Genomic DNA, 24,006 nt, shown 5'->3' with positions numbered 1-24,006 from the left:
CGCTTTTAATTATAATTTGTTAGTGGAAACATATTTCTCATAAAGGTAGTTTGTATAGTATAGTAATTATTAATGTACAAATTTATCAAGTGATTTCCTGCTTTAGTTATATAATGCAATGAATAATTTAAGTATACTATTTTTATAGGAATATTACATTACTTGAAAATACATTTCATTTAACTTAACTGTTCACACAACGTGAGAACTTAAATAGATTTAGAAATACAATATGTATAGATGAAACTGATAATCAACCGTATGTTCTGTTGATGTTACTTATAGAAATCTAATGGCTCTATTTTGTGATGACGTAGAAACTTAGAAAATAAATGATTCCATAGCCAGAAGACGACTACGATGAGATAAAAGTAAGTTATGTTTTGTCCTTTTTTGTTGTGTACCCATAAACCTGAACCTGCAGTTGTCCACTAATTAATTAACGGACGCATATGTTAGTTATCCTGCTTGGTACTACTTGTTAATGATATTAACAATTACTACAGCTGTTACAGTATGCAAGCATGTCTGTATCTATGTAACAGTGTAAATAGCTCCTACTGTGTAATAAGCATGTTTGTATCTGTATAAAAGTGTAGATAGATCCTACAATGTAATAAGCATGTTTGAATTTGTATAATAATTCAGATAACTCCTACAGTGCGTAAGTATAGATTTATCTGTGTAATATTTTTATATAGCTCCTACAGTGCGTAAGCATAGATTTATCTGTGTAATATATTTACATAACTGATGTTACAGCATGTAATTATGTTTGTATATGTGTAACAATTTAGATGTTTACAGTGCACATTGTGGTAACTACTTTTTTATTTACCTAAGTTATCCTGGTAACGTAATAATCTGTTTTGAATTGTTTTATATTAATGTTATTTTTTTATTACTGTAACCATTCTTGTGGAAAACGGTCTCATTAATTTTGTGCTTGTTTTCAAGGATAAAACTTGAGTTAACGTTTCTTACAATACCGGGATAAATATACTATATATACTATACATATACTGTATATATTACATATATATGCTATATATATACTTATATATTATAAATATACTATATATATACTATACATATATATTCTACAAATATACTGCATATACGATAAATATAATATATATACTATAAACATAATGTATATTCCATAAATATACTATATACACTATAAATATACTATATACTCAATAAATATACTGCATATACGATAAATATATATATATATACAATAAATATACTATATACACTATAAGTATACTATAAACACTATAAATATACTCTATATACTATAAATATACTATATATACTATAAATATACTATATACATTATAAATATACTATATACATTATAAATATACTATATACTCTATAAATATACTGTATATACGATAAATATACTATAAACTCTAAATATACTATATACATTATAAATATAATATATACACTATAAATATACTGTATGCGTTATGGGCATACTAAACATACACTATAATATACATGGTTTGTGTATATATATATTGTATGCATAATATATAATAATATATATGTATATATATAATATATATATATATGTATATATATATATATATATACATATATATATATATGTAATATATATAGTATATAGTAGTATATATATTATGTTTATGTATATATATAGTATATTTATAATATACACAATATATACTATAAATATACTGTGTGTTATAAATATACTATATATATACTATAAGTATACTATATATATATACATATACTATAAATATACTATATATATACTATAAGTATACTATATATATACTATAAATATACTATATATATTTAGTATATAAGAACAGTCATAAATATATATATTTATATATATAAATATACTATATATATATATATACTATAAATATACTATAAGTATACTATATATACTATATATATACTATAATTATACAATATATACTATATATATACTCTAAATGTACTGTATATACTATAGAATCTTTATACATATTACCATATCATTCCTTTGCTAATTAGACATATCAATTTACTTCTTTTTTTGCTGTACCGGAACGTGAATCCCTGAATTTCAAATCTACTGCGCAACTCTTTAACCTCTGAACATCACTCGGTCTTACTAAATTATAGAATTACCAAAATTTAAATTTGATTAAAGAAAAAATAAGATTTGCATCTTTTGTCTTTAGCAAACTTGTTTTTGAAGTTAAGAAATGTGTTTCGTGATATCATGAGAGAAGCAGATATCTCGTGTCATTTTCTTTTCTTTTTTTTTTTTGTGGCGCAGATAGCCTCGCTGCTTTGTGCCATAAAACACTAAATCAATCAATCAATCAATCTTTTCTTTTTTGTTCACGCCAGACTATAGATACATGTCTCTTATATCCTTACATGCAACATATATTGTTTTTATGTTTCGAGGTTAAATTTATATTGTAAATAATCACCAATTGTATTTTACATCGTTTTATGCTATCAAATCAACAGTATGAAATAATGTATATAATTACATCAGTTCTGTGTTATTTATTACAAATCAATTACGTATTATATAGTAACAGTCAATTTAGTTCTATACTGCATGGTATACCATAAGGTCAATTTTTGCTTAAATATTAAAGATATGTTGCCTAACGAATCGTATATCATCAGCTCAGCTCTGTTTCATGTACCATACAATTAGGTCAGCTACATGGAAAAAAACATATTCTAGGGCTATTTCTTTCTTATATCTTATGTCAGTGATATGCGTATGTTACACCTTAAATGATGAGATTTATTCTGTATTATACCATCAGATATATCTTATTGAATTTTACAGGCATTTCTGTGTTATATACTATACAACTTAATTATTTTATCTTACATTTTCATGTGACCATGTCAGATCTATATAGCATTAAATACCATCATGTAAGTTCTATGTTATGTGTTATAGCATCTAATCCTATCATATCCTAGTGGTTAATTTTATATTGAGTTTTATACCATTTTGTTAGTTTCATATTATATTCAGAGGCGTCGCTTGGTACTTAAAAGATTCAGGTCTCGGGCACATAGGCGCTGGAAGTTTCGGCGTTTCAGTACAGTATCAATCATGCTTTTCTATTCTGATTTTTCAATATACCAACAGGGGATTTAGGGCATTGTAAAATGTAATCGAGTCATGGGCTTTGTGTGCCAACATCTAGCGCCGACTTTGGTTATATCATACAACATCTGATCTTATATATATTTCATTTTACATATCAATTCGACATTATTCCTAATATAATTTTGCCAGATTTATGTTGTGTTTTATGTCTTATACCAAGAAGTTTGCTCTTTGTTAGAATTTATATGAAACACGACAGTTATACGTTCAAGGATTATTTATATCAAAATCTGGTTTAAACCATTTTTATGGAGTTCCCAAGTCAGTTCTATATTACATCTTGTATCACCATTAGGTCATATCTAAACACATCATGTTTAATAGTTATTTTTAGTAACTTAAGTTTTCAGATTTTTGTTAGTCTCTTACGTTTTCGAAGTTAAAACAGAGATATTACTAAAATACTCTTAGTTAATTTTTATAACACCCCCAAGATAACGCTAAGATGGTTCCAAATTTTCTTCAATTACTGTCTGAAGCCTGTGTTAGTTATTATCTATGTTATACGAATGTATTAGACACATTCTAAACATACTAGTTCTTTCAGTAGAACAGATATTTAATACATCCAATGCTTATGTCAGATGCAAGTTACATCATTAGGGTAGGGTAATTAGTCCCCTCTACTTATCAACATTACTAATTATTACTTCAGGTTAGACTAGCACCGTACTTAACTCGCATCATCATAGCACTACAGGGCTAATTTCGTTTGTTTATTTTTCAGATATGATTCTCTTAAGTACACCTTTTGCTGTCTTCTAAGTTCAGACCTTGAAATGGTTGTGTAAAATGAGACAATAGACAATTAAACAATTTTTTTTTTAACTTCACAAGTTGTTGTCAGAAGGAGTCGTGGCCTGGAAAGTGATATTTAAAATTCTTCCTTTCTGATATTTGTTTAGTAAACAGAACGATCTGAAGAGCCGAACTCGCATCATTGAGAAGGCAAAACTAGCAACTCATACCCAAAAACGCTTGAAACTGTTAGGAACAGATAACTCGAATTTGAGAAAAAAACAACAACAGTAAATTATAAAGTCATACAAAAACTAAAACATATGGCAGAAAAACAACAACAACAGTAAACTATAAAGTCATACAAAGACTAAAGCAGATGGCAGAAAAGAAGAACAACAGTAAACTATAAAGTCATACAAAGACTAAAACAGATGGCAGAACTAAACTATAAAGTCATACAAAGACTAAAGCAGATGGCAGAACAACAGTAAACTATAAAGTTATACAAAGACTAGAACAGATGGCAAAAAACAACAGTAAACTATAAAGTCATACAAAGACTGGAACAGATGGCTAAAACAACAACAGTAAACTAAAGTCATACAAAGACTAAAACAGATGGCAGAAAAAGAAAACAACAACAGTAAACTATAAAGTCATACAAAGACTGGAACAGATGACAGAAAAACAACAACAACAGTAAACTATAAAGTCATACAAAGACTAAAACAGATGGCAGAAAAAGAAAACAACAACAGTAAACTATAAAGTCATACAAAGACTAGAACAGATGGCAGAAAAACAACAACAACAGTAAACTATAAAGTCATACAAAGACTAAAGTAGATGGCAGAAAAGAAGAACAACAGTAAACTATAAAGTTATACAAAGACTAGAACAGATGGCAGAAAAAACAACAGTAAACTATAAAGTCATACAAAGACTAAAACAGATGGCAGAAAAAGAAAACAACAACAGTAAACTATAAAGTCATACAAAGACTGGAACAGATGACAGAAAAACAACAACAACAGTAAACTATAAAGTCATACAAAGACTAAAACAGATGGCAGAAAAAGAAAACAACAACAGTAAACTATAAAGTCATACAAAGACTAGAACAGATGGCAGAAAAACAACAACAACAGTAAACTATAAAGTCATACAAAGACTAAAACAGATGGCAGAAAAAGAAAACAACAACAGTAAACTATAAAGTCATACAAAGACTAGAACAGATGGCAGGAAAACAACAACAACAGTAAACTATAAAGTCATACAAAGACTAAAGTAGATGGCAGAAATAAAACAACCCAACAACAAAAACAGAAACAATTTACTGAGACATTTCTGTTATCTTTTGTGATTAATAGTGTAATACATTTTATATACTTAGCATAAAGTCGAAAATTTTCACACAGTTATTTTAACTTTCGTGTCTATGGCAGCCTCAGTTCAGAGAGTATAGAAATTAACAGACGGTTTTGTGTGTCTGTGTTCAAGGTCGTGCAAGGGTATATACAGTCAACACAACGAATTTTAACCCTTCATTTTTGACACGAACATATTGAGACAGTGAACGTGAACTTTACATGATCTATATTAATATAAATGTCTTTTGTTCAAATATTGTTTTCAGTTTTATAAGAAAGTATATTGTGGCTTACATTGATGTAATACTTTAGTATTAATATCAAAATATTTCCAAATAGTAAATCATGATTTGAATAAGTTATTCGTATTTACACCTGTAAATTAACAAACAAAAATACTTTAAAGTGATGCTTAAAGTATAAGTTCTTACTAAAGATTATTTCAAGAAAAGTACCAGTTGTAGTATATAAATAAACGTGGCTAAATTGTGAATCAAAAGTTTCACGGTTTTCATCTTGCTGCTGATCATATGTGATGAGACAAGTGTAGCCCGAGCGTTGGCTGTGAGTGCTGTTGAGTAGGCTTGCATGTTCAGCATGAAGTTTTAGGTCCTTGAACGATCTGGAAGGGTCAGGTTCGATTTGACCTCTTCCTCCTTTCTTTACTATTGTTTATAACTGCTAAATGCTACTGTAAATATTTGTTTCATCAGGTTTATGGTTACACTAACTGCAACATTAAATACTGATTTATCTTCGCCTTTTCAAAGCAGTGTTCTTGAATAGTATTGTAGTAGCGTTTTATCCTTCTTTTTATTTGTTTACCTACTCTAAAAATAGTTCATACCAAATTATTTCTCTTAATTTGATATACATGTAGTATGATCCCAAACAGTTTCGACATAAAATATCACTTTTGCACACAAAATAAATTCACCTGCGTGTATTTACACATAAATATCCTTTATTAAATACTTCGATGGTATCTAAATCTTAGTGGTAGTGTTTAACGTCCAGTGAAGGAGGTTTTATTCTTATAATAAAAGTTTATTGTGGATAGACACTTAACCGTATTGCATCGTCTATCTCGGTTAACAACTTATTTTTGTATAAAGTTTTGTCAAAATAGCTAAACGAGTAATCCATCAAGCTGTCTTTTAACAATACTATGCTTGTGTAACTGTGTATAAATGTTGAATTTGCGTTTTTGTTGTTGTTGTTTTAATTAAGCACAAAGCTACTCAATGGGCTATGTGTGCTCTGCCTACCACGGGTATCGAAACCCGGTTTTCAGCGTTGTAAGTCCGTAGGCATACCGCTGAGCCACTGGGAGGCTTGCGTTTTGTACTCTAAATTTTGTATTCAATGTTGTATTGTTTAAAATTTATGAGATGTGGTTTTGCTATATTTAACCATGTAGAGCATGCATATTCAATTATTGGTCTTACGTATTATTTGTAAATTTAAATTTATTTTCTGCAGTTGTTCTTTTATTTTTGTCTGTTAATAAGTTTTAGATAGTTTGCTTGTTTCCAAACTTTTTCCTTATTTACGTAATATGTTTATTCCAAGTTAATTTTGAATCATAAGTTATTCCTAAAATTCTGCCAATGAACAGACATCAAGAAAAACTTTTAGATATAGTTTCGGTGGGTTCCTAAGAAGTTTAATCGATTTTATGAACTACATTAGTTTTGTTTTTGGTATATTCATTTTGATTTTGTATTTTTCAAAATATTCGAGTATTTTATGAAATACTGGCTGTAAATTGTTTGATACTTTTGAGGGTGTAGTTGATCTCTTCCAGACAGTCACTAAAATACATGATAAAAATGATGGGATTAACTACCCCTTCTTGATGAACAACTACCTCTGAAGTAAAATACTTCAAGCAGATGCTCTTAACATTTACCTTACATTTTTAGTTATCTAAAAACTCTGATAATTAGCGAATAACTCCTGTTGCTAAATCCACATCTTTTAGTTTAAATCTTAAACCATTATACCATATAGTGTCTAATGTTTTTTCGATATCGAAAAAACAAGCAACAGTACATTTCGTTTGGTTAAAGCTATCTATCTAGTTTCAATTAGCCTAAATAAATGGTCAGTTGTTTGCCGAAATCTTCTGAAATCGTTTTGAACTTCAGGTAATCCTGATGTTTTCTCCAAAAAATCTGAGATTCTATTACTAATTATTCTCTCTAGATTTTGCCTAAACACCTGGTTGAACTGATCAGTCTGTAATATTCCGGTTTATTTGCTGGTTTTCTTTTTTTCAAGAACATGAATATATTTGTTTGCTTTCAAGAAATGGGGATATATCCCGAATTTACTAGAATAATTTAAATTCCGTCTTAACTGGGTGCTTTGTTTTTAGTGTGATTTATGGGTAATATTACTTCAGGTTTTGTTTTTATATTTTTGATTTATTTGTGCTTGATTGCGATCTATGTTTTGGGAGTTGATTAATGTGGTTGGATATTTTGATGTATGTAGGTGTATATATGTGTTTTAAATGTCAAGTTTAATTATAATTTAAAGACTTCCCCATTTTGTTTCTTTGATGAAAACTATTTTATTATTGTGATGTAAGGTCTAATATTTGTCATTGTTTTGATTGTTAGTGAATCTTTTCAAGTGTGTCTAAAATTTCTTGGGTCCTGTATAATTATTTAATTTTGAACAGTAACTATTCCAACTATTTGGTTTTAATTGTTTATCTTTGCATCTTATTTTATTTCTAAGAAATTTTATTTGTGTTTTGATATTTGGGCCTGTTATGTCTCTATACTTCTTATTAAGTTGACATTCTATTTTGATCATGTCTGTTATTTGTGAACGTGATTGACATTTTGTGTTGGTGTAATGTTTTTGTTCTTTAGGTATTGATTACCCAGCGGCTTTTATCAGACACTCAGACATATGTTTTACAATCTTCATTCATATCTGATGGTTTTTAATGCACATTTAACTGCTGAACTTGGCAATAATTCATTTAAGTAGTTAGTATATTAAAGCCAATTTTCTTTCCAATAATCAGATTTAGGTTTTATATCAGACTGATTATGATGAGTTGCAAGATCGAAAACAGGTTAATGGCCACAAATTACATCATTACCTACATAATGATTTTAACACTTATTTGCTAATTCAGGAGAACTGATACACAGATCTAATATATTGTTAGAGTGATGTCTCTAATATGAAGAGGAGAATTGTCTTTAAGCAACACACAGCCGATATTATCCAACACATTTAATAATTTATTACCGTTCTGGGTTGTTTTAATACATTCAAAATTTTCGCGTTTGTTAACTAGATCGTCTATCATTATTGCTAATTGTCTATTATATTTATATCCTTTATTCGGTAGTTGGGTATCTAGTTTTAAAGGGAAAAATATATATATCTGCTATTTTTATAATATTTTTATTTTATATGTTTGCTTCCATTGTTATAATATTTTCATTTTATATGTTTACTTCCATTGTTATCATATTTTTATTTTATATGTTTACTTCCATTGTTATAATATTTTCATTTTATATGTTACTTCTATTGTTATAATATTTTCATTTTATATGTTTACTTTTATTGTTATAATTTTGTTAGTATTTTCTATCTCTATTTGGTTAAATAGGCTGAGTTCTTCTAGTCTATAACTTCAAAATTTAGAACGGCGATGTGCAAATAACTCCAGTATATTTTTATTGCGCCCCGGCATGGCCAGGTGGTTAAGGCGCTCAACTCGCAATCTGAGGGTCTCGGGTTCGAATCCCAGTCACACCAAACATTTCAGCCGTGGGAGCGATATAATATGACGGTCAATCTAATTATTCGTTAGTAAAAGAGTAGCCCAAGAGTTGGCGGTGAGCGGTGATGACTAGCTGCCTTCCCTCTAGTCTTATACTACTAAATTAGGAACGGCTAGCGCATATAGCCATCGAGTAGCTTTGCTCGGTTGTTTTGTTTGTTTTTTAAAATTCACACAAAGCTACTCGAGGGCTATCTGTGCTAGCCGTCCCTAATTTAGCAGTGTAAGACTAGAGGGAAGGCAGCTAGTCATCACCACCCACCGCCGACTCTTGGGCTACTCTTTTACCAACGAATAGTGGGATTGACCGTCACATTATAACGCCCCCACGGCTAAAAGGGCGAGCATATTTGGCGCGACCGGGATGGGAACCCGAGCTTTGCTCGAAATTCAAAACAAACCAAAAACTTTTTGCGCAAAAAACCCGAAACCAACTTTACATATATACTCATTCCAGTCCGAAATCTTGTTAAACACACGTTGTTGGCTCGCCTCCTGTAAAGCGGTAAGTCTACGGATTTACAACGCTAAAATCAGGGGTTCAATTCCTCTCGGGGGTCTTAGCAGATAACCCGATGTGACTTTGCTAAAAGAAAACATACACACACATACACGTTTTTTGGAGAAATGTTTTTGTTACTAGGTTTTAAACATTGTATTGTTTTACAATTTATATTATTTTTATCGTTGTTTATGTTACATGACAAAAATTGAAGTTTTTATTTGTAATTTGTGAATTGCTTTACGTGTTCTGATTCTAAATACCCGAAATTGAATTAAATTGTAATTTAAATTTAGCAGTTAATTAAATGTAGAAAAGTATAAAATTTATGATCTTTACCAACAAGATTGATACACACAGTTTGTTTTTTGATGCAAATATATCTTAATGTATAAACAATAATGTAATTTATAATAACAGCTATTACAGATAGTTGTTACTTACAAATAATGATTTATGTACAAAAGTTTTACAAACTTATAAACAGTAATGAGATTTCTATCTGATCAGGAACTTACTTAATATTTTATCGATGGTTTACGACGAGCGAATTAATTCTGAGTTGATATAGGTACAGTTCACTTAACGGGGAGCTATATAGCTCTTGGACGATCACACGTAAGTTTTTCACCGTTGAAGATATGTAATGTCTTCGTAGAAATGCTAACATCCAATGGTAATCCGCTGAAGTTAAACAGTTTGTAATATTCGATATCTGTGAACGTTCTTGGTCAAATATCTGAAGTTTCCGATAGATAAGTGTTAATCAGAGTTATAGCTTCCGAAGTTTATAGTATACTAATTGTAGAAAAACAACAATATATACTGGTTCTTCGCGCGTTGTTCTTGTTAATTTTATAAGCTTGAGAGAAGAGTTTCTAGAAGTTTCAGATAAGGAAACAATACTGACATTTAAATACATTGTTGATTCTTACATTCGAGAATATTCTACAAATGTAGTGAACTGGCAGCAATTTATACTATAAGTTACATGCATTTCTAAATATGTATATAACTGAAAACAACACCGATATTAAAATAAATATAGGACAGTTATTGTGCTCCTGCTACGAAGTAAGAGTCTAAATAATTATCGAATATTTAAGGTTATTAAATTACTGTTGAAATAATCAAGTATATTCGTATGTTTTTTATCTCGCACAAAATACACGAGAAGTATCTGGTGCTAGTCGTTCATAATTTAGCAGTGAAAGACTAGAGGAAAAGCAGTTAGTCATCATCACCCACTAATTAATAGTGGGATTGACCGCCCACAATAACGCCCCTACGGCTGAAAGGGCAAACATGTTTGGTATGACCCGTGATCCTCAGACTGCGAATCAATTGCCCTAACCACCTGGTCATGCAGGTCTCACTAATTATGACTCTAGAAAGAAATAGTGCATTACAAGTCAAGTACGATGTATAGTTCTGGGCGCGGCTTAATGGTTATACGACAGACTGTTTATCCGAAGGTTTTATGGTTTACGTCCCATTGTCGCAAAATCGCGCCCTACACTTTGGGGCCGTAGGTGCGCTAAAATATTACCAATTACCTCCAACTATTTAATTAGAGTAGCCAAAGAGATGGCGATGGATGGTGTTGATTGTCTACCTTCTATCCTGTCTCTCAGTTTAAAATTAGAGACGACTAACACAAGTAACCCTTGTGTAGCTTGTCACGAATATCTGAAACAAGTAAAAACAAGTTTAAAATATATTATTTATTTTGATTTGGAGAATTTGAACTTCAGTTATTGTTTTCCCCCTTTAATGATGAAACTTGCATCAAGTGAACTGTTTCAGCTTAATTATTGTCATATTACCAATAACTAGTTTCATGCCTCGCTAAAAACCGGGTTTCGATACCCGTGGTAGGCAGAGTACAGATAGCACATTGTGTAGCTTTGTGCTTAATTCTAAACAAACAAACAAACAGTTTAATTTTAATATATAAGTGAATGTTTGTTTTTGAATTTCGCGCAAAGCTGCACGAGGTTTTTCTGCGTTAGCCGTCTCCATAATTTTGCAAAGTAAGACTAGGGGGAAGGTAGCTAGTCATCACCAGCTACCTCCAACTCTTGGGCTACTATTTTACCAACGAATAGTGGGATTGACTGTCACATTATAATGCCTTTACGGCTGAAAGGGCGAGCATGTTTGGTATGACGGCGATTAGAGCCTGCGACCCTCATATTATGAGTCGAGTGCCTTAACCACCTGACCATGCCGGGCCATAGGCGAGTGACCCATCCACCACCCGAAACATAAAAAATTACTTCACTGAGATAGCACTCTAATATTACACTGTCTAAGATGTCTTAAACCTTTATTATATCACTTTACCCTATATAACAAATAGTACATTACAGGTCTATACCGAGCTAAGTAGTCGTTGATTCGACAGTTACATTGACTTGCCTTAGATATGAGCAATCCCTTTCAGAGAGGCCGGAATCCCTTCTGTCTTTTGAGGCCCTTGGCTATAATAAAAAAAATTATGACCAATGAAAACAAAATAGGACAGTCATTAGCCCTAAAGAGAAGAGAAACATAATTTGAATATTTAATTTGTATTTATAATTTGCTACTCTAAAATGAGAGTGTGGATCACACTTTGGTCCGATCTGGAGGCACATAAAAACAGGTTTTTTTATTTACTTGTGGTGTTCTAAAATACACTTAAAACGAACACATAAGTAATAATATCTAAGGCAGAAAATTCGTGATATTTGCAATAAGAAGCGTGCATAACTGGTTCAAATGTAAAAAGATCAAACACAAAATGTGATACGCTGAAAATTATTTGTACGAAATAGATGCCGAGTAAATTGAAGTTATACAAAAAGAAGGCGAAATCTGAGGTGAAAACTTATATCAACAATGATATGAGGATTCTTGCCGAGAATTAACTTTGATGATAAGGTTTCATTCAGCTAATATATGCAATTAAAAGAACATATAAGATTTCAGACTGGTAATTATAGAAATTAAATGCCCTTGAAATACTAGCATCCTCTTAGGATCGCAAAATGGAAATGAAAGTAACGAGTTCATATACAGAACATTTTTATTTTAATAATTCAAACTACAATATTTACTACAAAATAATGTAAAAAAAAACTTTAATAATTTCCCAACCTTTATAACCACCAACTTTTAATTTATCAATTAACCACTGAACATTGTTTAGAAGTGAAGTATTATTTATACAGACACTTAAATATATTTATAGTTGAGAAATAACTGTTTAATAAATTTTACTGATCTATACTATTTAGGACAAGTAGATCAAGATTGCGAAAGTTAAATTTTTGTCCTTAATCAAAAATGGCTACCAACACTTTCTATTCTATGAAAATAATGTCTGAATCTAAATAATGTAAACTATAATTATTATTGTTGCTTCTTTCAAGATAGATTTGGGTGGGATCAAAATTTGATTTATAAATAGAAATTAAATAATCAATATAATGGAAAGTAAGAGCGTATAAACTAGCTTTTATTACTTGTTTGTTTGATGATCAGCACAAACACTACACAATGAGATATCTGTGCTGTACCCATCACGAGTATCGGAATTTGTCTCTATCAGTGCAGAATGGAGAGTTTCTTGGTCCTCGTTTACAGCAAGGGAACGTATTAGCTTCAGGAAGAAGAGTTTCAGTTTATCAAAGATTGCTTCTCACTACACCATGTAAAATACTTTGTGTTTCCTACAAATTTACATAGAAATTCTATGTAAAATATTTTCTCAACCCAAACGAGCCGTTTTTGCATATAAATTTCTCAACAAGTGGGTTTCTCGACATCACTGAAATGTTGATACAATAATGGAAGGACCAGTTACTGAACGTCATCCTCAAAAATGGAGACTTAGGCACAATGGAAACACTAAGTTATTGATTTCTGCTATGAACGTGAAAGAAACTGATCAAACACGCAAGTTATACCTTTTTAAATGTAGTTTTTAATGAATAAAATAAAGCTATTAAAGAAAACGTTGTTATATTCATGATATATAAGAATATTTTGATTAACTCTATCATAACTCAAACTAGAAGGTATCAGTAATTTTCAACATGATTTTTAAAATTAACATTGTCATAATACTCAGAAACAGTTGAATTTTTTCTAGTTGTAGATAATTTTTTCTGTTGCCCAATGTTATCTATTTAAATAATTGATCGACAAAAATAATTTGGTTTACTAAACATACAAAAGTTTAAAATATTTTTACATTGATTTTATATGAATTTGTGCTTAGAAATCAGACTAATATAAATTATTGAAAACTGAAATCAAATATCCTAAGTCAGTTTTGTAGACAAATCATAAGAACAGAAATAGTTGATTCTTAAAAATTAAAGTTGTTAAGCATTCTTAAAAAGGTGTGTTATTTTTAACACCTTCCCAGTGGCACAATAATATGTCTGCAGACTCACAGGGCTAGAAATCGGGTTTCGATACCAGTAATGGGCAGAGCAGAGATAGCCCATCATGCAACTTTGTGCTTAACTTCAACTAAATTATATTTTTAATAACCCAGAAATAGTGATCTGAATCGTTATCTGATAATAATTTGATCTTAACAAATTAAACATTTAGATTTTTATTAAGTACTAATATAAAATCTCGTCAAAAATTACGGAAAACCAAAGCTTATCAAATTTGAATTCTCCAATATGCACTTACAACTTTGCCGCCCATAAATAGACAAGAAAAATAAAGGGCCTTCTAGCTTCAGGAAGCAAAAGCCTATCATGAGTATTATCTCCTTTACCTGAAGAACATCTCTTCCCAGCATTCATTGATCACAATTATTTTCTTAATGGACCTTCAAAAGGTGTTGTTTCCACCATTGCACATTAAATTGGGTCTTATGAAACAATTTGTAACAACTCTTGATAAGAAGTCTGCAGCCTTCAAGTACCTTCGAGACTTCTTCCCTAAACTGTCTGAGGCAAAAGTCAAAGCTGGTGTCTTCGCTGGACCACAAATAAAGAAGATCCTGGAGTGCACAGAATTCCCCAAAAAGCTCAGTAGGAAGGGAAAAAAAAAAGCTCGGGCAGCTATGTCGCAGTGGTTCGGGGCTTCTTGGGGAATCATAAGACTGAAAATTATGTAAAATTAGTTGAGGCTCTGGTGAAGACTACGGCAAAATGGGCTGCAAGATTTCCCTGAAAGTCCATATCCTTGACGTTCATCTTGATAAATTCAAAGAGAACATGGAAGCATACTCAGAGGAGCAAGGCGAGCGCTTCCACCAAGATATACTGAACTTTGAGCACCACTACCAAGGAGCATATAATGAAAACATGATGGGAGACTGTATTTGGGGACTGATACGTGAAAGTGATTTACATTACAGTCGCAAATCTCGAAAAACTACTCACTTCTAAACATTTTTGTATAACTTTAGTATAAATACATGTAAATCTTGATTCATATGTTGTTTTATTCAGACCTTATGTAAATGAAAATGTGCAAATTTGCCCTTTTTTATATTGAAAATAGGTTAATTTCTAAATTTCATTATCCATGTCACAAAAGCAAAGTTTGAGAGGAAGAATGGCCATTTTCTATAGTTTTACGACATAAGCAATTAATAAATAACACATACTATCAAGTAACAAAATTTGTGTTATATAGTGTTATGAATTGCTCACGATCCTCTTACTTCTTTGAGACTATCAGCGTATATAAAAGCAACGTGAGATCTTACTACTTGTTAAAACGTAGCTCAAGTGTTTGATGACAGGGGCGTAGCTAGTAGGTATAAGTTTAAATTACGTACGGGAAAAGGAAGCCCGTGAAAACCTGGTAAATTTTTGAAATTCAAATCTGGAATGGCACATTCTGGTTACATTGTTTTCATATATAATCTACAAAAATAGGCCATTCATTTGACGTAAATATCGAAACATACTGTTGAGAGTATACGATAAAATTAAAATTTTATAGAATATAAAATTCAATGTTATGCATGGCTGAACTTGCATGCGCCTTGGTACGATCCTGACGGTGAATTAATACTGTTGTCTAACATCCTTCTAGACTACCAGTTCACTATTAGAACCGGCTAGCGCAGAGAGTTTTTAGTAGCTTTGTGGAAATATCCAAAATAAAACAGGTATACCAGTTAAGTATTATTTGCCATAACAATTATTATCATATTAGAATACCAGACCACCCTCACAAAACTATACGTCACGAGAAGTCGTCACGTGACACAAAATAGTTCCGAAAACTTATAACTTTTTTTTTTAAAGTCAGGCTAGAGTTCATGGCTATAACGATTGTAGTAAATATATTTTCATTACCTACACAATATCTGGCATGGCCAAGGGATTAGAGTACTCGACTCGCTCTCTGTTCCACCGAGCTTACTCGTCCTTTCAGTTTCTGGGGTGTTATACTCTCAGTCAGCCCCACTATACATTAAATCTTTATTTATTACCTTAGCAAGCTAAGTTACGCATATATTAATCACTACTCATCTTTATAAAATGTAAACATTTTATTAAAATTTTATGTACATATGTGTATATATGTAAGAGAGGATAATTTTATTTTGTAAAATCGTTTTATTGCTTGCAGGGGGCCTCCCATTGAATTGTTATTGAAAAATAGATTAATTTTTATTTTTTGAATGGTCTTTCAAATATTCCTTGGTGTTATTCACTTTGATAAATACATACATATAACAGTTACTGAGTTGCATAACATTTTCCCCACAACACCAGCGAAATTAAATGTTCGAATTACATAATCTGTTTCGATACCCCTCGGTGGACTCAGCAGATAGCCTGATGTGGCTTTGCTATAAGAAAACGCACACGCACACACATATACATAATGTGTAATTAGGACATTAAGGACATGCATTTCATAGTAATATCTCAGTTTAAATAGGAAGTGGGCTTACGACGTCAGTGGCAGCATGGATTCTATTACTAACACTTGCTAACAATCACTGATAGATATGTGTACGAAAAGACTGCTATCCCTGTTGTAAAAGAGATTTAAGTGTTATGATACATTGGGATATGCCATTTCTTTCCTTCAAGTGGCGTTTGAAAATATTTCAAAATAGTGTTATTGGATACAGGGTGTGGTTTTAGGCGTACTTATTCAAGTACTTATATACTTACTAAGGCGACATTATGTAAGATATGAAGTTTTGTCATTATTAAAGAGGTTTGAGTTTTCCTCAGTTATCTCAATATTACTGTGGTATTGACTGTTGGATGCAAGACTGTTTAGTGAAAGTATTATTATTTAGTTTATTATGTTATGTAATATTTAATTATTGTTTAGTTGCTTTTTTAAGACAGGAGTGTTGAAGATTGATTGTTTTAAAAGTGTTGTTTGTCACCAATGTTTGTTCCATAACTCTACGAATCGTATGTTGTTTTAACAATTACATTGTTGTCTAGGAATTACTGATACTGTTGAAATCCCGTTATTCGAATTTTGATGTTTTTCTCTTTACTTCAACTAAGTATTGTAGTATTATGGCGTCGCTCGCGTAGGTTGTAGAAAATGCTGGGCCTCAATTAGGCAAGATATATATACATATATATAGGTGTCTCACAAGCTCAAGTTTAGACGCTGGGAAAAGTCAAATGAGAAATATTTAGATAGCTCTAGATTTAGTGATTTGGCAGTTTAACTATGTCCGACAGTTTATAAAAAAGTAAAAGTTAACGCAGAGAAAAAGTAAAGTAAAATGAAAATAAAGTTCAGTCATAAAAAGTTAGAATGTGTAAAGTTAGTCGGCGTGTAAGTGATTAGCCATAACGAGAGATATTTTAAAGTTATTTTCAAATTTGATAGAGATAAGGAGAATAATTTCTCTTGTCAAAGAAAGTTTCAAAGTAAATTAACTCGTTTGTGTGGATCTTGATGAAAAGGAGATAATTATTTAAAGTTACAGATACAAATGCGATAACCCACGAAGTAATGCAAATGAATATATCACATATTCTACAGTAAGTGACAAAGTAAAGAAAAATAATTCGTCTTGTAAATCGGATTCTAAAGTAATTGCATCAGCTTGTGTGGATTTTTGGAAAGAAAAACGATTATTAGAGTTTTTAGATACAACTGTAGTACCTTATGTTGGAAAGAATTTTTGTGCATGCGTCTTAAATATATTATTTTAAAATTAGTTGATTGTGCACTTCTTGATCACAAGAAACCCACTTGAAATGAAAATGTATCTCCGAAAGGCTGGTATGGGTATTAACACTTTTACTATCAAAGCAGACTCTCTCTGTGTTAATCTGAAGATGACCTAGGAAGATCAGAACGTTGTTCTCTGCTTTAATAGTATTAATACCAATACCAGCCATTCTGAGAAACATTTGGATTGTGTACTGTTTGTTTATTTTTTCGATTTATCTCCAACAAGTCACGGACACCTACTATAAAAGAATTCAAGCTCACTCATATTCTTGAAACCTTGGCAATGACTCCTCAACAACCAACATGTGTTACTTATGCGACTTAGACATTTGTCTAAAAATGCATTAATGATATTTTAGTATTGTGCTGTTGAAGATATGTTTAGATTATACATCATGCTTGTTCCGTCTAATGGATCCTTGGTTCACAAGCTCTGACATTAACTACACATTACATTCTATATCAATATTTTATGTATGAGTAATGTTTGAACTTGATTTCTAATTGTTTTGGAACGCCAAGCTTCATTGTTAGTAGCCTAGAGAAAACAGTGTACTTATAGTTTTATAATACAGTCTTTAATTATTTCTAATTGTTTTGGAACGCCAAGCTTCATTGTTAGTAGCCTAGAGAAAACAGTGTACTTATAGTTTTATAATACAGTCTTTAATTATTATAAATTCATTTTATGATAGGAGGAATTTTTTTTAAATTTATGAAGCGTTTTATTATGAATTATTTGCTTTTTAGAGGTACCCATTTATCTTGCGAATAATATCAAATTTGAAACGCCTGCTTATGGGGAAATAAATTTATTGCTGTATAACATTTCGTATCTAAGAGTGAAACATGATCATTTACAATATTTAAGAAACATCTACATTCAAACTGTAAATATATCCAATCAAATAATTTGGCTATAATATTGGCTTTCTCTTGTTTCAAATGTAATTAATTTCATACAGATATAATAGGTTCCTGACGCTGTAATAATGTTAAGTTTTAATTCTTTGTGTTTCCATATTTTTGTTTTGTCTGGGTTTTTCAGTACCTTAATATTTCAAAGGTTTATTTATTACTTGTTTTTGTTTATCGTTTTCTTTTCACCTGTTTCCCCTTTGTAAAAACTTTCACAGCCAAAACATTAATTTGTATTATTATCATCGGTAGAAAACTTTTAAAGTTTAATACTTAAGAGTTTAGTTTTAGTTTATGTGTTTTGCTTAATGTGCATCATAATTTAATTCATTTTTCATTTATAACTCCTACAAATGATATTAATTCATAAATACATTTCTTCACTTGCTCTTTTTGGATGTTTTGGTCAGTTTTCTTGTTGTTCTTGTACGTTTTAATATTTTTATCAAGTGTATTCATTTTTTGTTTTGAAACATTCTATTATGTTTCGATTTTTGTTTTTTCACGTTTTTATTAGTGCATAATCTCGGCGCTGCTATTCTAAATCAGTTTAATGTTTCGTTTTTTACCTTCTTATTGGGAGAGGAAAACCAGTTTATATAAGTTTTCATTTAGTGAATTTTCTTACTCATTGCTTCTGTTTTTTTATTTTCACGTTTAGGTGGTTTATACAACCATTTTTCTTTTTTTTTTCTATTGTGGATTTTATATTTTTATATTGTTTGTTAATGTGCTAAAAAACATCATTGTATTAATAGCCTTTATCTCTATGCTGATGAGGAATAGTGTTGATAATACTGAATATAGTGAACTTCATCGTTATACATTTTAGTTAATATTAATACAATGGTTTTTTTTCATCGGTATTTGAATGTATATCGAAACAAAAATAATGTTATTATAATTTTCTTTTCACAGTTTGTTTGTTACTTCGTAAAACTTTTATATGACAATTTTCTCATTTTATGTGTATCATGTTTAAGATCCTGGCAAGCCTTTTTTGTAATACATAATTCAAGCTGTCATACTTTGATAGAACTGGTCGTATTATGAAATTTCCTACCATGGCAAAATGTTAATTGAAAGTGTTTTCATTTTTTGAGGTTTCATGTTTCGAACACAGTAACTTTTTAGAACCATCCGTCTTTACAAAAACTCTTTCTCTGAATGTTAGTATTTCAAAGCTATTTCACAATTTCTCAAACAAACCGAAAATAATTTAAACATATCACATATACAGTATAAAACTTCTTGCTATTTAGTTACTTCTAAATGAGAGTTCCTACAAAAAAATATCAATTTTCATTGTCGATGAAGGAGGTGACTTCACTTTATATTTAGAGATTTACATTTTATTAAAATAATGAAACTGTAATCTGTTCAGTGGAAACATTATCTGAACAACACAGGTTCTAGGTCATAAAGCACCATTGAGTAATGATATTCCATTGTCCAGTTGTGATTTGCTGCATTAAAAGTAGAAACAAACAGGAATGAGTCTTTTAGAAAGATGTTTTGACAAGTTGTCATGATGGATTGGTAGTTTAATAGCTTCACCTCACACTTCCTATGTTAACGTAATTTTTTATTATTACACACACATATACAAATAAATTATGGAGAACTAAAATATTTTTAATGATTTGTGATATACTTCAAGACAGTATCTGGTTAGATTTTTAACATTAAGCTATAATAATTAAAGAAGTTCTAATTACATTAGGTTTGTTTGTTTATTTACAATTAAGTACAAAGCTGCACAATGAGCTGTCGAAACCCAGTTTTTAGTAGTATGAGTCCGCAGACATTCCACTGTGCTACTGGGGGACAGTTATATTAGGAACAAGGTTACCATAAATGTGAGTTGAGTTTTGTAACATGTCAATAGCCTAATATTCAAAATAAATGTCCAGATGGTTAGAGCGCTCGACTCTATTTCCATCACACCAAACATACACGCCATTTCAGCCACAGGGGCTTTATAATGGCACACTCAATGTCAACTCAGTGTTGAAAGCACTGTTACGACTGTGAATATGGCAATATGAATTTTATAGAGCACGTGCATTGGCCGGTAGTCTTAAATTTTCATTAAAGTTCTGACTGATGAATTTATCACGAGACATATGATGGTGTCATCTCATAGGTTTTCACGAAGGTTGCAGCGATTGAGAAGTGGGTAATTTTAGAATGGAGAGATTGGTATAACCCCTATTAACGTATTCAGGCATGATGGGATTCTCCATTTACTAAACACGATACTAACAACAATCTTTGTGTATGATCAGAAATGAATTGAAATGTCAAAGAAACTAATGTTAGCATTGCTGAATCTAATAACATTTCATTCTTAAGGGTTTTACTTCCTTCTGGTTTCTCGACTTCTAACTAGCTGCCTATATCAACTGTTAACCTTTACAAACCCTACAAACGATTGCGCTGGGTAATTAATATGCATTTTCAGTAAGACGAGCTGTGAATGAACTGTACCTCTATATTTGATAATATAAAGCAAATGTAACTTCTTTCAGCGAATTAGGTAGGTGATAGCTCGAATAGTGTGTATGTGAATATACTGCTATTTATGTATTTTTTCATTTTATATTTTAAGATCTTGAAGATAAGATACTACATACTGTAAACAACATACATATTACATACTGCAAATAACATACATATTACATACTGCAAACAACATACGAAAATAATCGATATTCTTACCACCTACTTGCAGAATGGGACGTTTGCTGTCCAGACAAATAGTTTAGTCCAGAAATAATGTATGATTTCCGAAAGAAATTCTTGAATTTTATTCTAAGGTCACACCAAGAACATGATATGTATAATGTCCGTAAAGCTGGTAAAAAATACGTAATCATTTATGTGTTGCTACGTATAGGACTTGCTGTTGCAATATATTTTAGCAATATCTTTTCCATTTATAATAGTTGGACATTTATGGCAGGATACGTCTTGTGAGCATTATTGTGTAACATAAATTTTTGTTAAAAATAGAAAGAATCTTAATTGTTTTTGATACAATTATACTATAACATTAAAACATTGTATATGAAAAATTATTGATACTTTTGTATAGTTTCAAGATTTGGCAGTCATTTTTAAATTGATCTATATCCTATATCATTCAAAAGGTTATGGGGTCTGCATTCTACTCGTTCAATGAAACATTAATACATTCTAACAATAAAAAATAAATATTGACTCCTTTGCATATTTTAAAAGTCCTCGGCAGCCTATTTTGAATTTTTTCGAGTATTATGGAATATAATTTTACCTTGTTTAGTGCTTTTACCATAAATCCTACAGTTCCTTCAAAATGTGTGACGTAATAGTCCAACAAATCGGTACATATATAACTATACCATAAAACATACAGCCACAATAAAATAAATAAAACCACTTTTTGATACTTGTATCCATAAAAGGTACTTAATACTTGGATATCGTATTTTATAAAACAATTAATTTAAAAGGTAATTGATATTTGTACAATCGTAACTACGACAAAGCTAGATTACTTGACAATTGTATGGTTGATAACGTTAGTACTCTCTTCTTCAGAATGTATACGTCAATAATAAGCAAAAAACAGCGGGTATTATCACTGAAGTGAGGGACAAGTGCACCAGCATATGATAGTACATAGTCGTGAGATGTGGTCTACAACATATATGCTACTCTTAATATTTATAGGTCGACACATTAACAAATGTTTATCCCTCGTCATACCATACTTATAACCATTACCATATACATTATGTGTCGTACATGAAAATAGGGTTGGATCAGGCTTCAAATTTTCTTCAAATGACTATACACTCGTTACCTATATACAAGGTGAATTGTAACTCATTTATAAGAATTACCCTATATGTCATTGGCACTATTAGAGATAAACTCTTTCGTGCTTTACACTGAACAGAATGTAACTCACTAAGCATCTAGTTTCAACTGTGAACATGTAATTCAGTCTCGTAACGTGTACCCTACCTTGTAAAGAGCTGAATTTCACAGATATCCGGATATTAAAGCAATTATGTATTTGGTTTGTAACATTTTAAATTTTATGATTAACTTCAAACAGACGATTGACACAAGCATGCATAAATCAGTATACGTATAAAACACAGCTCAATAATCAATCATTTGCTTTTCTGACTAAATTACAGACCACGAAGTGTATTTTATTATATATAAGAATGATTTTGATATGTCGTAATTATAGCTGTGGTTTCTCACAGGTTAGCAACAAAGTAAATAGATAGCCCTTGGTAACTTAGGAGGGTTTTGGTTCTCAAGATTTTCAATGTATTTCTTTCGTGCTGCGATTGGTTGTAAGGAAAGAGACAAAACTCGGATTGAACAAAATTAACAACTATCCAATCACACTGTTCACAGCTTACAAATACAAAAAAATACATTAATAAACTAGGTTAATAATCTCTGTGTGTTTGAAACTGTGTGAGAGAAATGTAAACAAACCTTCATTGAAGCTCTAACAATTTCCAATTTTAACTCACCCTGTTATCTAAATTAAAGTAAAACAAAGTTAAAAATAACTTCTACGAGTAAAGAGAAATCACAATAAAACTAAAATCAGTAAAATCCAAGAGAAATCTATTGCAAAACTACTTTGTTTAACGTACTGACCTCCGACTCCTCTAGAAACTGGAATTTGCGAAAATTCAGTCTAAAAACAAATAAAATAACAATTTATTAATATATTAGTTTAAGACCAAAGTGTGCACTAAACTACAATAGAACTCTAAAGTTCTTGTAACCTTAAACAAAAGAAACAGACAAAAGCAGCAGAGACCTAAGCTTGGGCTCTGCTGAATATTTACATTTTAAGTAAACACCAAATCTATGAGAGAGTTTTCATGCTTTCGCAAATGTGACATTTAGAACAAAGAGAATTCAGCAGAAATATAGTGACCTCTTTTGAATAAATTACAGCACTGAAACCATAAAAAACAATTCTGTTACACACATTCCAAAGTAAACTACATACCAAATCTCTTACGTGTAATCTCTACAGTAGAAAATGGCTTTAAATATTTCAAAAAGAAACATTGTCTTATCGCACAAAAGATTCTGATCTGTACTAATTACCTTAGTTAGCTAGGTGAAAGTGTGCAGACTAAGGGCATAATCACCTACAACCAATGCCTGATTTGCTGACAAGAATAGCTCAGATCGCTAATTAATTATTTTCTTAATCGTGTAAGAAAACTAGGTAACCTGCAATATAAATAACAGTTAATGA

The 24,006-nt window shown here is 30.8% G+C and overlaps 1 protein-coding gene across 5 annotated transcripts in view; it reads left to right on the top strand.

Annotated features, from left to right (window-relative positions):
* The window catches only part of LOC143233833 (histone deacetylase 4-like), a 149,949-nt gene that overhangs the window by 34,724 nt on the left and 91,219 nt on the right, over nt 1-24,006 (top strand). For 4 of the 5 annotated variants that reach the window (XM_076470585.1, XM_076470573.1, XM_076470584.1 and 1 more), the window contains exon 2: nt 286-371. The exons of the other annotated variant lie outside the window; for it this stretch is intronic. The gene's annotated coding sequence lies outside the window, so the exon portion shown is untranslated. The remainder of the gene's footprint in view (nt 1-285; nt 372-24,006) is intronic. 5 annotated transcript variants of the gene reach the window in all.

This window comes from Tachypleus tridentatus, chromosome 12 (assembly GCF_004210375.1).
Source record: "Tachypleus tridentatus isolate NWPU-2018 chromosome 12, ASM421037v1, whole genome shotgun sequence".
Lineage (NCBI taxonomy): Eukaryota > Metazoa > Arthropoda > Merostomata > Xiphosura > Limulidae > Tachypleus > Tachypleus tridentatus.
The sequence above is the reverse complement of the archived record's forward strand: the minus strand, read 5'-3'. Positions and strand labels throughout refer to the sequence as shown.